At 41.8% G+C, this 15865-nt stretch overlaps 1 protein-coding gene across 3 annotated transcripts in view; it reads left to right on the forward strand.

Moving 5' to 3' along the window:
- Window positions 1-15865, forward strand: part of HLCS (holocarboxylase synthetase) — a 940243-nt gene that overhangs the window by 770141 nt on the left and 154237 nt on the right. The gene's annotated exons all lie outside the window — the stretch shown is intronic.

The raw sequence follows: 15865 nt of genomic DNA on the forward strand, positions 1-15865 counted from the left end.
TCAGCCAGTAAGAATCTACTTTTTCTCCTTCCCTTCGACAAAACCAAGATGAGTATGAATGACAGCTTTCCAATGCCAACTAACAGAACAGAGCTACACCCTGCGGCAATGTCATTCTTATCCACAATTCCTCTCACACAAGACTTGTATGCACAAAGACAATTTTAAACACTCAGTACACCATATAATCCCACTATTCTATGCGCCCAGTCTCTTGTCTACTCCAGTGGTCTTCAAGCGTTTTAATAGCACACCCCATGTAAACAAACTTATTTACCTCACCCCACACCGAATGATAAGCACATATTTGATCAATTTTACCATAAAATTGGCAGCTCTAAACATACATTTAATAAGTCTGACATTTCAGTTATTTTCAGTTACTCTTTCAAACATGTAATCAAATGCATTATTGCCAAATTGAAATGGGCAGCCTGGTCTCCCTAAAGTGTAAAAGTATCCACAGTGTACTCCTGTATCAGAAATGGTGAGGGGGGCTCTGTGGGGTATTTGGATCCTTCCGTCCTACTTTGACACCTACTCTATGGCAGAACATGATTTAGAAAATATGTTACTGATGGTCTGTTATAGAGCTGCTCACTGCCACTTTCTATTTTTTTCCTTCTAAAATACAGCACTTTTTTCAGCATTATGCTCTTCTATGGCCAGGGTCTGACCCCATGAATATATTCGGGAGCCCTCCACCAGAGGGGGTAGGAGAAATCTAGTCTACTTCTTAAAACAACTGTCTTGCCAAGTATGTTTCTATACCTCCCCTTTCCCGAAACTACAAAACCACTTTCTTTCTCCACTAATTCTTCACATATCGTAAACAAACGTCCTCCTTCACTGTTTCCCTTCTTATTCACAGCCTATCTGGATTGGTTTCATTTTGAGATCCTAGAAACACAACTTCCCCATGAATCTCTAAAAAACATGGCTCCACAAAACGTAGAAGCTTTTCTTATATGTTTGTACAACTTTCTCCTCATCCATTCTTCCAGTTCAAGTTGTCTCCTTTCAATTTGTAAGTCTTTCTCTACTTCTCTTGACCATTTTGTTCCCCTTCTCACTTTCAGCTATCTCTTTCTCCAATGATTTTTTTGATCCTGGTCTCTTTCTTTCTTTCTACCTCTCACTACCTCAAATATAGTCAACTCAGTAACTGAATTGCATGTGGTGTGATGGGTCCAAGTGGCCTATTAAACTACTCCATCTAAAGATCTTCCTTTACCATTCTATTCATCCTCTCCTATTTCCATTTGAATTGAGGATTATATAATGTCCTTTTTTTTAAAAAATTTAAAAAAGAAGAAAATCTTTATCTCCCCAAATTAAATTGCACACATTGAATTGAATTGAACAGAGATTTGTAGAGTGCACTGCGACTTCAAAGTTATCCTGGCACGAACGTCATAGAGAAAGCCTGATGGTGTCTTAGCAAGTCAAGGCAGGAGGAGCCAAGTTTTCAATGCCTTCCTGAACTGGAGCATATCTTGACAAGCTCTCACAAAAGGTGGAATACTGTTCCAAAGATGAGCAACCCTTGACTGAAAATGCCCGGCTGGCCATTCTAACCTTGTAATATTTGGGAATAATTAGAAGATTGGATTTTGAAGAGCACAGATGTCTCAGAGGTGTATACCATAATTGTCTTTGTAAAAACATGGGTACTTTATTGTGAACTGCACTGAAGACAATGCACACCTATCTGAAAGCAGTCCGTTCCTTCACTGGAAGCCAGTGGAGCTCCGACATGACATGGGAAGAAGGTTATCCAGGCACATTTAACGCAGTCTTAGCGACGATAGCTTGAACCGGACGCGGTTTTTTATGTAAAAAGTTGGGAACCCCAAAAGCAGTACATTGCAGTAGTCAAGTCTGCTCAAGATCGTACCTTGGACCACCAAATGTATTGCAGATGATGCTAAAAAAAGATAACATTTGTCACAGATTGTGAAGCAGAGTAAAACACGTTGTTATTGTCTTGTTGACATGGCATGGACCTCCAGGGATAGGATTAATAATAGACCCCTAATTTGCAGATACGATTACGCTGGGAAAACCCTATCTCAAATATATTGCTCTCAGTACCCCACCTATACACCTTGTTTTTTTTCCTTTACAAACTCTCAATATTAATTTTTTTTATAAAAATATACAAACACGGTGACCAAACCTCTCCATTTCACTTGAGTAATTCATTGGCCCAATAACATCCAAAATCATCTTCTTCTAACTCTCCGCTCATATTGATCTTGTTTCCATGTCCCAAAATCTCTCACTCCATTTCTTTAGCAGCTAAAAAATTTTAATATGTAGTTATCCATCCAATCTTGTTGGCAGCATTGATAAGTATTCAGCCAGTTTACCCCATAGTGCATTGATACTCTTGTAGGCAAACATCTAGACTTGTTGAATCCATCTCCGATTCTCTTGGTTGTGAACATTCGTAACAACAGCTTATGACTTGCTGAAACATGAGTGCTTAAGCCCTTGAATGCCCAAATTCAGCTAAATCTTTGCTACGTTACTGAATAATTACGCCCACTCATATTTAAAGAATGACATGCAGACTCCACCTAACGCTCACCATCGCTGTGTTTTTGGGACAGGGTGGCACCCACACCACATGCATTTACTTTCACACCAACAGTAGTTGTATTGACATCAGAGTGTTTAAGATGAGGTAATATCCTTCTTCACCAAGCATAGTTCTTTCTCCTACTGTTCTGTCCTAAGCAAAATATTTCCCCTTTCTCAATCGCATCAATACAAACCTTACAAAAATACGCAATAACATTCCACACAGCTTCTAAAACAACCTTCACTGGTCCTTGTTCTTGGGACAGGATGCCACTCGTCATCACCACCAGATCTTCTGTAGATGGCGTATCCCAGATACTCCACTTCTTCAAACAAAAATCTGCATTTTTCTTTGACTAAAGCGAACTACCACTTAATTTGAGTCATGGTTTACGGTGCTCGGCACAGGCACTTAATTGTCAACACTGTCACTTATGACAGTCTGTCACATCGTGGCGCCATTTGTATAATTTAGAGATAAGCACAACAACAGTTGAGACTAATACCCACTGCCCAATCCGTTCTTATAGCCTTGGGGACCTGGAATAGTCTGAATGGTCACACTTGTAGGAGTGTGATGGTTAGTAGTTGTGTTGATACGGTCAATGGAACGCGGAGGCAGGGACAATGGGTGGTGCAAGCTTCCTGTTGAGGGCCCTTTTTTTTTTATTTACAAATTAAGCACTGAAGCTAACCCACATTTACTCTTTATTCCCAGGGCAGGACTAATCGCCAAATACATGTCCTCTCTGAAGCTTCATAATTTAGTATATTGTTTTTAAATGAAAAATAATATTGTTTTGGCCATTCAGACTGAAAGGAAGTATGGCAAATAGGAATTCCCCTCTGTGTTGATGAAGTATGTTAACTTTTCTAAACTGGTTTGCAGTGTGATTGCAGGGTATTTAGAATTCAGATCCTAATTCATTAAAAAACTTTGGGCCACTCAGCAAAAAGACAATCTTGTTGGCCCGTAACCTTTCTTGTATTTCCTCACTGTATCCATTGGCAACCAACTTATTACCTTATCAATTGTACCACCACCTCCCCTAATTTACATCTAGATGCTACCTTCCTTTATATTGAGCAAAACTGTTCTACACTCTTATGAAAACTGTGATTAGGTATAAAATGTGGGCTTATCCATTACATAAGTAACTGATTTAGAAAATGTGCCACCACCACATGCATCAACAGTGCATATGCTGGTCTTCTGTTATGGAAGAATTCAGCAGTGGAGCCCTGTAGTCTTGCCCATACGAGGCTTGAATATTATTTTCCAAAATTCTTAGGTCTCTACTGGTAAAATAGGTTTTCTCGCAAAGCCAAGAACAATGGTGATGAGGCTGCTGATTTAAAGAAAAAAAAGCATTTGTTGTTGTTTTTCTTAAACATTATATTCTTGCCAGTGTTTTCAGCCTCTGAGATCTGGTAATACTTTCCTGTGGTACCAGGATGTACACAGTAATGTCCACACAGCTAGTCTTTGTGTAGATTTGATTCTGGCTCTCATTACAGTCGCTAAGGAACTTTTTTTTTATTCAAACTCCACTTTTGTATTACAGACGCTTGTGTGGCCCCTTCTGTAATACAGATAGTACTGGCACTACGTGTGTGCCACCACTATCTGGAGAGGGCGTTCCCTCGTTTGCATGGGGTCGTGGCCCCTGGCAAATGAGTTTATCACTTTGCCTCTGCGCCCAAGCCGTATTAATGATGCTGGCTCAAAGGCAAAGAAGCTGTCAGCAGGTACACTGAAAGTGTGCCACAAAAAGGTGGTAAACTATCCTTGCTCCCCCTAAAGGTGGCCCTCTGGAGTGGACAGTCCCATGGACTCCCAGGCGTCCTCCTGCAGGCAAGTGCAGTCACTCACTGCACCCACCTGTAAGGAGATCTCTTTCCTCTCTTAAAAGTGCTGACAGGTTGCCGCTTGCAACGTGAAACATGGAGCTGCTTTGAAACAGCCCTTCTTATTTCACTTGAATGGCCTGCCCTGGGGGCAGCATGAGTTTGTGGCTGCCCTGGGGGCAGTGCATATACTGTAATATGGCACACTTTCCCTGTTTTTTTAGACGCACCTATTTAAAGAGGGAAAGTGCGACGTATATGTAATACTGCCTTAAATCCCTTCCCAAATTTCCAAACAAACACATGTTCATAAGTAGTACCGTACTCTAAACATAAGTGGTATATTACGCTAAACAAAACTTTAGGTATTTTTATATATATACATATATATATATATATATATATATATATATATATATATATATATATATATATATATATCCTTGCTCCTCCTGCACTTGGTTCACGCACTCATGCACGGGTGCTGTATTTGCGGAAAGTGCTACCGCAAATTATAACGCTCCTCGTCCCTTACCCTTTCAAAGAGACACAGCACTCACGGGGGGAAAGTCGTAGATTTTATTATGACTTTCAAACGCACAGACGCGTTTCGGCATCCGCCTTCCTCTGTGGTACAGGGGTATGTCGGAAACGGCCACATTTTATTTACAAACCACGTGATAATTTTCAAAATTTAACATAAAAACTGACAAAGGACAAATGGCAAACGCTACACCTATTCTGTGAGCGCCATCTTGTAACAGTATATCATAACTTTATCATAGCAGTGCCTTTTCACCACTATATCAATCACATATTGATTCAGTTATAACGCCCTGTATGGGCTAACTGTCCCTGCTCTATTTTGCCCTGGATGGGCTCAAATATGTATTTGCTTTAAACTAAAAGTAAAAATAAAAAGGTAAAAACGTGCCTACCCTTATTGTCAAACCAGTATATACATAATAATAATTACATTCCTTAATGTTCATTAACATACATTCTTCCATTTTATCATTAACCCGTCATTTTAGCATTATTTGATTTTTTAGTATTTATATGTTCAGCAATTCTTTTCCTACAGACTATATACAGTTACTTACAATTGACAATTTACTTTTTACTGTTTCAGAGAATCTCTTCCTGGGTGAAGAGCCCTTTACCCCAAGTGTACCGCTAATTCACATCCCCTTTATTGATGGCCCTTAAATGTTCCAAAATGCAAATCTTGGTTTCATGGATGGTGCTGCCTATATACCTTAGCCCGCATGGGCACATTAAACAATAGACAGTATATGGTGTTGTACATGTTAGAAACTTCCTTATTTGTATGTCATTATCTCCCACTTTGTATGTCAATGTTCTCTTGCTGTTTCTGCACGCTTTACACCTCCCACACGGGAAGAAACCTGATGGCCGTTCCCCAAAAGGTTTAATTATTGGTTTTACTATATGGCTCTTCGTAAGAGTGTCTTTAAGGGCTCTCGCCCTTCTATAAGTTATCAAGGGGCGTGGTGGTAGATCTGTTCCGATCACTGGATCCGTTTTTAATAGATTCCAGTTTTTTCTCATGATCATACGGAGTCTATCTGCCCCTCTCGAGTAGGTAGTGATCATTCTAAGTGTGTTAGTGTTCACTTCCTTGCTAAGATCTTTCTCCTTAAGTAAATCCATTCTGGGTATGTTCTGTACTTTATATAAGGCCGTTTTTAGAGTTCTGTCCCCATAGCCCCTAGCCTTAAATCTAGCTACACTTGCTTGTGCGTTGCCATCAAAGTCTTCCTCACTAGTACAATTCCTTTTAATCCTTAAACGTTCTCCATAAGGGATACTTTGGACTAATCTTGGGGGGTGGCTGCTCGTGGAATGCAAGATGGAGTTTCCCGCTGTCTTTTTTCGGTACAATTTTGTGATGATTTTACCATTTTTTTACCATCAATTCTAAATCAAGATAATTCACATTAGTACAACTTATTTCTGCAGTAAATTTTAAATTATACACATTCTCATTTAACTTTTTCACATAGTCTGTAGCTGTGTCAATTGACCCCCTCCAAACCAGGAAGAGGTCATCAATATACCTGTACCAGGCTACGATGTTCTGAGTCCATTCTCCATTGTTTTGTGCCCAGGCTACATGCTCCTCCCACCATCCTACAAAGAGATTTGCAAAACTCGGAGAGTAACATGTGCCCATGGCCACCCCAGTTAATTGCTGGTAATGTTGTTCCTCAAACAGAAAAATGTTATTCTTTAGGCTAAAAGCTAACAGTTCTAGCAGCATTATGTTATGTTCCGTGAATTTAGCAGATCTTGTTCCCAAGAAACTTTCTATAGCTATCAAGCCCTCTGCATGGCCTATGTTGGTATACAGACTAGTTATATCCATAACTAGCATGCAGTCACCCTCTTTCCACACTATGTTCTCTATGTGTGTTAAAAAGTCCTTGGTATCTTTTATGTAGCTGCGTAAAGTTTTCACAAAATCAATAAGAAAATAGTCAATATATACAGACAAATGTTCCAATAGACTTCCCTGGGCACTCACGATTGTTCGTCCCGGTGGTTTCTTGTTGTCCTTATGTACTTTCGGCAAGTGGTAGAAACTTGGTGTTACTGGGTTCATACATCGTAAGTACAAATATTCTTCTGTTGTTAATTGCCCTTTGTCATACCACTTGCGAAGCAATTGATGGCATTCCGTAATGCTGTTTAAATAAACCTCCTTGTTGATCTTTTTGTAGCAGTTAACATCTGCTAATTGCTTTAGCGCCTCCTCATTGTACGCCTTATAGGTTTGAAGAACAACATTCCCACCTTTATCCGATGGCTTCACAATTATACTAGTGTCCTGCTGGATATTTTTCACTGCCTCCCAATGTTGCACGGACAAGTTATTTTCCTTTTTGTTGATTCTATAACCATCTTTCTTCCGCCACTTTAACAGTTCGTTTGATACCGTGTCCATAAACACATCTATGTTATCATTGGGCATTTGTGGCATAAACGTTGATACTGGTCTAAAAGGACTATTACCTCCTTGTTGCTTTATAACGGAATATTCAGGGATATCACCTCTCTCCTGACTCGCACATTCTGCCTCCAGTTTATTAAGATCTTTCAAAGCTGGCAAGTCCTTGACCTGTACTATATCCAATGTATTGGGAGCCCTCGTGTTAAGGCTCCTGCTCGTTTTTTTAGGACGCAACTTGTAAAATTTGTGCAATTTAAGTTTCCGTGAGAATTTAAACAAGTCTATTTTAGTCTGTGCCTATTCCAGCTTCTTAGCTGGACAAAAAGAAAGTCCCAACTTGAGCACATATTCCTCTTCCGTAGTTAATACTTTCGGAGTTAAGTTGATTATTGTCAAATTATCCTCAGAGCTTGCCACATTTCTTAGCGCCGCTTGTTGTATCTCTTGCTGCGGCTCCTGGTTAGAGGTGGTGAGAAATTGCTTTTTCCGCCACTCGCCCCCCCTCCGCGTTGGCCGTTTCTTTGTTGGTCTGGGGGTTTGCCTCTTCCCCCCTTTTGCCTCGTTTGTCTGAGGATTTCGAACTCCTCGTGAAAAGGAAGTTTGTGCATTTGCTGTGCCCCTGCCGGATTAATTTTACTCTTAGTTTGTTCGTTTTCCGACAGTTTGGATTCTGTGGTGTCTCTTTGTTCCGTGGCCTGGATTTTGCCTTTCTTTGCCAGAGCCTGAATTGGGGCGTCGTACCTCTTTGCAAATGTTAGGACCCTTCCCATTTCGTAGTCGCGCTCATCCCGCTCATACTTCTCCTGTTTTCTTACCCTGATTTTGTCCTCATATGACTTCAGTCTTTTGCCCATAGCCTGTCGGTATTCTTCTTGTTTACTTTTATCTTCATTTGCTGAAATTTCTTTTTCCAATTCGGCGATATCTTTTCTTGCCTTTTCATGATCGCTCCATGCGAATTTAATCAAGATCTTTAACATGCCTTGACACGAGACTGCCGTATACTCTGACCATTCTTCCAATAATTGGGGGTCTGGGTTCTCATATGCTGGGATCGTATATATTCGCAATCCCCTTGGAACCCGGTTTACTTCCACATACTGTTGTAGTGAGGTGGCTTCCCACCATTTCCTCACCTCTCGCTCGAACAGTCTCTCAAGGCTTCCGAATTGTTTAGCTAAAGTGGTTACCGTTGGACTATCAACCACCTTCTGAGTACTGGTATTCGTTCTTTTCTTGAAAACATTCTGGGCTGCTTCCCCCCGATCGGTTTCGCTGTACATCATGTGCCCCACTCTTCGCGTTCACCGGATAAGCTCTGCTTTCTCCGGTTACCCCTTCGTGCTGCCGTTCGCGTACACTAGGTTACTGCTTCACGCTTGTTGTCAGCATCCGCCGTACATTCGCCTTTTCCATAGCCTCCTAGTGTCCAAACGCCGGTGCGATTACGAATATATCCTTGCTCCTCCTGCACTTGGTTCACGCACTCATGCACGGGTGCTGTATTTGCGGAAAGTGCTACCGCAAAATATAACGCTCCTCGTCCCTTACCCTTTCAAAGAGACACACCACTCACGGGGGGAAAGTCGTAGATTTTATTATGACTTTCAAACGCACCAGGCGCGTTTCGGCATCCGCCTTCTTCTGTGGTATAGGGGTATGTCGGAAACGGCCACATTTTATTTACAAACCACGTGATCATTTTCAAAATTTAACATAAAAGACAAATGGCAAACGCTACACCTATTCTGTGAGCGCCATCTAGTAACAGTATATCATAACTTTATCATAGCAGTGCCTTTTGACCACTATATCAATCACATATTGATTCAGTCATAACGCCCTGTACGGGCTAACTGTTCCTGCTCTATTTTGCCCTGGATGGGCTCAAATATGTATTTGCCTTAAACTAAAAGTAAAAATAAAAACGTAAAAAACGTGCCTACCCTTATTATCAAACCAGTATATACATAATAATAATTACATTCCTTAATGTTCATTAACATACATTCTTCCATTTTATCATTAACCCGTCATTTTAGCATTATTTGATTTTTTAGTATTTTAGTATTTTATGTTACATTTTGAAAATGATGGACACTAGGAGGCCATGGAAAAGGCGAATGTACGGCGGACGCTGACAACAAGCGTGAAGCAGTAACCTAGTGTACGCAAACGGCAGCACGAGGGGGTAACCGGAGAAAGCAGAGCTTATCCGGTGAACGCGAAGAGTGGGGCACATGATGTACAGTGAAACAGATCGGCGGGAAGCAGCCCAGGAAGTTTTCAAGAAAAGAACGAATACCAGTACTCAGAAGGTGGTTGATAGTCCAACGGTAACCACTTTAGCTAAACAATTCGGAAGCCTTGAGAGACTGTTCGAGCGAGAGGTGAGGAAATGGTGGGAAGCCACCTCACTACAACAGTATGTGGAAGTAAAACGGGTTCCAAGGGGATTGCGAATATATACGATCCCAGCATATGAGAACCCAGACCCCTAATTATTGGAAGAATGGTCGGAGTATACGGCAGTCTCGTGTCAAGGCATGTTAAAGATCTTGATTAAATTTGCATTGAGCGATCATGAAAAGGCAAGAAAAGATATCGCCGAATTGGAAAAAGAAATTTCAGCAAATGTAGATAAAAGTAAACAAGAAGAATACCGACAGGCTATGGGCAAAAGACTGAAGTCATATGAGGACAAAATCAGGGTAAGAAAACAGGAGAAGTATGAGCGGGATGAGCGCGACTACGAAATGGGAAGGGTCCTAACATTTGCAAAGAGGTACGACGCCCCAATTCAGGCTCTGGCAAAGAAAGGCAAAATCCAGGCCACGGAACAAGGAGACACCACAGAATCCGAACTGTCGGAAAACGAACAAACTAAGAGTAAAATGAATCCGGCAGGGGCACAGCAAATGCACAAACTTCCTTTTCACGAGGAGTTCGAAATCCTCAGACAAACGAGGCAAAAGGGGGGAAGAGGCAAACCCCCAGACCAACAAAGAAACGGCCAACGCAGAGGGGGGCGAGTGGCGGGAAAAGCAATTTCTCGCCACCTCTAACCAGGAGCCGCAGCAAGAGATACAACAAGCGGCGCTAAGAAATGTGGCAAGCTCTGAGGATAATTTGACGATAATCAACTTAACTCCGAAAGTATTAACTACGGAAGAGGAATATGTGCTCAAGTTGGGACTTTCTTTTTGTCCAGCTAAGAAGCTGGAATATGCACAGACTAAAATAGACTTGTTTAAATTCTCACGGAAACTTAAATTGCACAAATTTTACAAGTTGCGTCCTAAAAAAACGAGCAGGAGCCTTAACACGACGGCTCCCAATACATTGGATATAGTACAGGTCAAGGACTTGCCAGCTTTGAAAGATCTTAATAAATTGGAGGCAGAATGTGCGAGTCAGGAGAGAGGTGATATCCCTGAATATTCCGGTATAAAGCAACAAGGAGGTAATAGTCCTTTTAGACCAGTATCAACGTTTATGCCACAAATGCCCAATGATAACATAGATGTGTTTATGGACACGGTATCAAACGAACTGTTAAAGTGGCGGAAGAAAGATGGTTATAGAATCAACAAAAAGGAAAATAACTTGTCCGTGCAACATTGGGAGGCAGTGAAAAATATCCAGCAGGACACTAGTATAATTGTGAAGCCATCGGATAAAGGTGGGAATGTTGCTCTTCAAACCTATAAGGCGTACAATGAGGAGGCGCTAAAGCAATTAGCAGATGTTAACTGCTACAAAAAGATCAACAAGGAGGTTTATTTAAACAGCATTACGGAATGCCATCAATTGCTTCGCAAGTGGTATGACAAAGGGCAATTAACAACAGAAGAATATTTGTACTTACGATGTATGAACCCAGTAACACCAAGTTTCTACCACTTGCCGAAAGTACATAAGGACAACAAGAAACCACCGGGACGACCAATCGTGAGTGCCCAGGGAAGTCTATTGGAACATTTGTCTGTATATATTGACTATTTTCTTATTGATTTTGTGAAAACTTTACGCAGCTACATAAAAGATACCAAGGACTTTTTAACACACATAGAGAACATAGTGTGGAAAGAGGGTGACTGCATGCTAGTTATGGATAACGCTAGTCTGTATACCAACATAGGCCATGCAGAGGGCTTGATAGCTATAGAAAGTTTCTTGGGAACAAGATCTGCTAAATTCACGGAACATAACATAATGCTGCTAGAACTGTTAGCTTTTAGCCTAAAGAATAACATTTTTCTGAATGAGGAACAACATTACCAGCAATTAACTGGGGTGGCCATGGGCACATGTTACTCTCCGAGTTTTGCAAATCTCTTTGTAGGATGGTGGGAGGAGCATGTAGCCTGGGCACAAAACAATGGAGAATGGACTCAGAACATCGTAGCCTGGTACAGGTATATTGATGACCTCTTCCTGGTTTGGAGGGGGTCAATTGACACAGCTACAGACTATGTGAAAAAGTTAAATGAGAATGTGTATAATTTGAAATTTACTGCAGAAATAAGTTGTACTAATGTGAATTATCTTGATTTAGAATTGATGGTAAAAAAAATGGGAAAATCATCACAAAATTGTACCGAAAAAAGACAGCGGGAAACTCCATCTTGCATTCCACGAGCAGCCACCCCACAAGATTAGTCCAAAGTATCCCTTATGGAGAACTTTTAAGGATTAAAAGGAATTGTACTAGTGAGGAAGACTTTGATGGCAACGCACAAGCAAGTGTAGCTAGATTTAAGGCTAGGGGCTATGGGGACAGAACTCTAAAAACGGCCTTATATAAAGTACAGAACATACCCAGAATGGATTTACTTAAGGAGAAAGATCTTAGCAAGGAAGTGAACACTAACACACTTAGAATGATAACTACCTACTCGAGAGGGGCAGATAGACTCCCTATGATCATGAGAAAAAACTGGAATCTATTAAAAACGGATCCAGTGATCGGAACAGATCTACCACCACGCCCCTTGATAACTTTTAGAAGGGCGAGAGCCCTTAAAGACACTCTTACGAAGAGCCATATAGTAAAACCAATAATTAAACCTTTTGGGGAACGGCCATCAGGTTTCTTCCCGTGTGGGAGGTGTAAAGCGTGCAGAAACAGCAAGAGAACATTGACATACAAAGTGGGAGATAATGACATACAAATAAGGAAGTTTCTAACATGTACAACACCATATACTGTCTATTGTTTAATGTGCCCATGCGGGCTAAGGTATATAGGCAACACCATCCATGAAACCAAGATTCGCATTTTGGAACATTTAAGGGCCATCAATAAAGGGGATGTGAATTACCCGGTGGCGAGGCATTTTCAGAGGTATCACAATAGTAATAATGAGTTGTTATCGTTTTTTGCAATAGATCAAGTTCCCTTGAGCGTAAGAGGAGGGGATAGATTAATGAAATTACGCAGATTAGAATTGAGATACATAATAGATCTATGTACTAAGACACCAAACGGTCTCAATAGTCTTGAGGAATTAGCGGTACACTTGGGGTAAAGGGCTCTTCACCCCGGAAGAGATTCTCTGAAACAGTAAAAAGTAAATTGTCAATTGTAAGTAACTGTATATAGTCTATAGGAAAAGAATTGCTGAACATAAGAATACTAAAAAATCAAATAATGCTAAAATGACGGGTTAATGATAAAATGGAAGAATGTATGTTAATGAACATTAAGGAATGTAATTATTATTATGTATATACTGGTTTGATAATAAGGGTAGGCACGTTTTTTACGTTTTTATTTTTACTTTTAGTTTAAGGCAAATACATATTTGAGCCCATCCAGGGCAAAATAGAGCAGGAACAGTTAGCCCATACAGGGCGCTATGACAGAATCAATATGTGATTGATATAGTGGTCAAAAGGCACTGCTATGATAAAGTTATGATATACTGTTACAAGATGGCGCTCACAGAATAGGTGTAGCGTTTGCCATTTGTCCTTTTTATGGTAAATTTTGAAAATGATCACGTGGTTTGTAAATAAAATGTGGCCGTTTCCGACATACCCCTGTACTACAGAGGAAGGCGGATGCCGAAACGCGTCTGGTGCGTTTGAAAGTCATAATAAAATCTACAACTTTCCCCCCGTGAGTGCTGTGTCTCTTTGAAAGGGTAAGGGACGAGGAGCGTTATATATATATATATATATATATATATACATATATATATATATATATATATATATATATATATATATATTTCTCCAGTATTAGGGGTGTCTTTCATAGATTCACATGCTTGAATATTCCCCGTCGTCGAAGTGGGAGTCCCACGGTATATAAAAAATAGCAATAATGCTAATATAACATAAATGATAACATCATCATAATAAAAATAGAGAATACACACGGTAAAACCTCTACAATGGTAACTTCCATAGGAAGACATTATAAGAGAAAAACTCATTTGTAACATATCAGTGTCATTATGTTGGTCCAAACTGCAGCCAATCAGGCTCAAGCACCCTCTAGAACCTTCTCCTCAGAAGCTCAAGCCCTCAGATTTTCTACCGCACGTCGTGTGAAGGGAGTCTCCCTGAGCTCTGCTCAGTTTTCTTCAAGTATTTCACTTCAGTTGTTTTTCTACAAGAATGTCAAGTAAGAAGTCTTTGTTTAGACCTTGCTCTTCCTGTGGGAAGCTACGTTTGTTTGATAAGGACCCCCCACCAAAAGTGTATTTACTGTTTGTATCCTGAACACAAGGTGGATGACTGTAAATTCTGTAGAGCTTTTCCAGCTAAGACTCTCAGAGACAGGGAAGGTCGTCTTCTTCTATGGTTGAAGCACCTCCAGGATAAAGAGGATGTTTTGTCAGACGCAGAAAGTCTTCAGTCAGGCTGTTCCACTGTTGCTTCCAAGCGTGGGAGTGTTCAGGAGTTACCTTCTCCTTTTTTGAAGAAGAAAAAGTTGGCTTTAACTGTGGCACAAGTTCAACCAACAGCTCCTATGGTTTCTGTGTCTACGCCCACGAGACCTGGCTCTCAGGCGTCATTTCCAGCCTCTATAAGTGTTCTGACAGTTCTGACACCGCGGTCGTCGACGGGCTCGTCGACGACCGTTCCATCAACGAGATTGGCTGTGGTGTCTTCGTCGACGGCTTCAGTGACGACGACGTCTGCGTCCTCGTCGTCGACGATGGTTATGTCGACGTCTTCTACGTCGACGAGAGCTTCTACAGTCTCGTCGACGATCCCGATTGTCTCGTCGGCGACGAAATTACCGTAGACGAAGAAATCCTCGTCGACGTCGAAGAGTTCATCGCCGACGAAGGTCCCGTCGACGTCGACCGCTCCGTCGACCAGCTCGTCGACGACAGCTTCGTCGACGAAGAAGACAACGACGGTTCCGTCGACGAAGGTACCGTCGACGAAGGTACCGTCGACGAAGATTCCGTCGACGAAGATTCCGTCGACGAAGATTCCGTCGACGAAGGTTCCGTCGACGGTAGAGCCTAAACGCTCGTCGGCGTCTACTGCTACAGCGTCGACGCCCGCCGTGGAAACAACCTCGTCGACAGCGACAACTGCAGCTGCGGCAGTTTCACAGGGATCACAGCCGGATCATGCAGGATCCTCGTCAGGAGTAGGTTCTTTTGCCACTATGCCTCTAGTGCCTCTGCCTTCCATGGCCTTTGGCAAGGATTCTACTCTCCACTTGCCACCTCCTGGTCTCCAGCTACCATCACCAATGATGGCTACTGATCACGAAACGGAATCTATTGGGGACGACGATGTCCTTGAGGAAGCACATAGTCCATCGGAATTAATAATTAAATGTCAGGACACGAGTTCGGAGAACGATGAGGTGGAGGAAGTTGACCACCAGGACGAACAATATGTACAGGTTCCTATGGCAACATTCCCAGTTTCTTTGTTTTCTAACCTCCAGCATATGCTGGACGACTACAATCGAAGATTTCCGCCAACCCCTCAGGGTACACCGAGCCACGCTCCATCGGAGGCATCAGGCCCTGCCAGCCATCAGCATTCTTCGGGGCAGCCTGTTCAGCCAGAGCGTCCCCGCCCTACTATCCCCATTACTCCGCAACCTGTTGCGCAAGAGGTGGAGGAGTCGGACAGAGAAGAGGGGGAAGTACCCCAGGATACTGATGAGGAACAGGATCCAAATATGGCGGACTTCGATGACTATCGGATACAGACACCTTCTCCGCAGCAAACAGAGGCTGGTGATTCACCTCCGGTTGATATTGCAAGCTTCCATGTGCTGATGAATAAAGCGGCGGACCGCTTTAAATTACCGAGAGCACAACGACAGGAAGACTGTTTTCTCTATGATTTCAAAAACCAACCGTACAAACAGATTCACACCATACCTATTATAGAATTTGTATGGAAAGAGGGTATAAAGATCATGCATGCTCCTAACTCCTTGCCTGCACAAGTCCCTCGCCTGGAAAAGAA

This window comes from Lissotriton helveticus, chromosome 8, assembly GCF_964261635.1.
Source record: "Lissotriton helveticus chromosome 8, aLisHel1.1, whole genome shotgun sequence".
Lineage (NCBI taxonomy): Eukaryota > Metazoa > Chordata > Amphibia > Caudata > Salamandridae > Lissotriton > Lissotriton helveticus.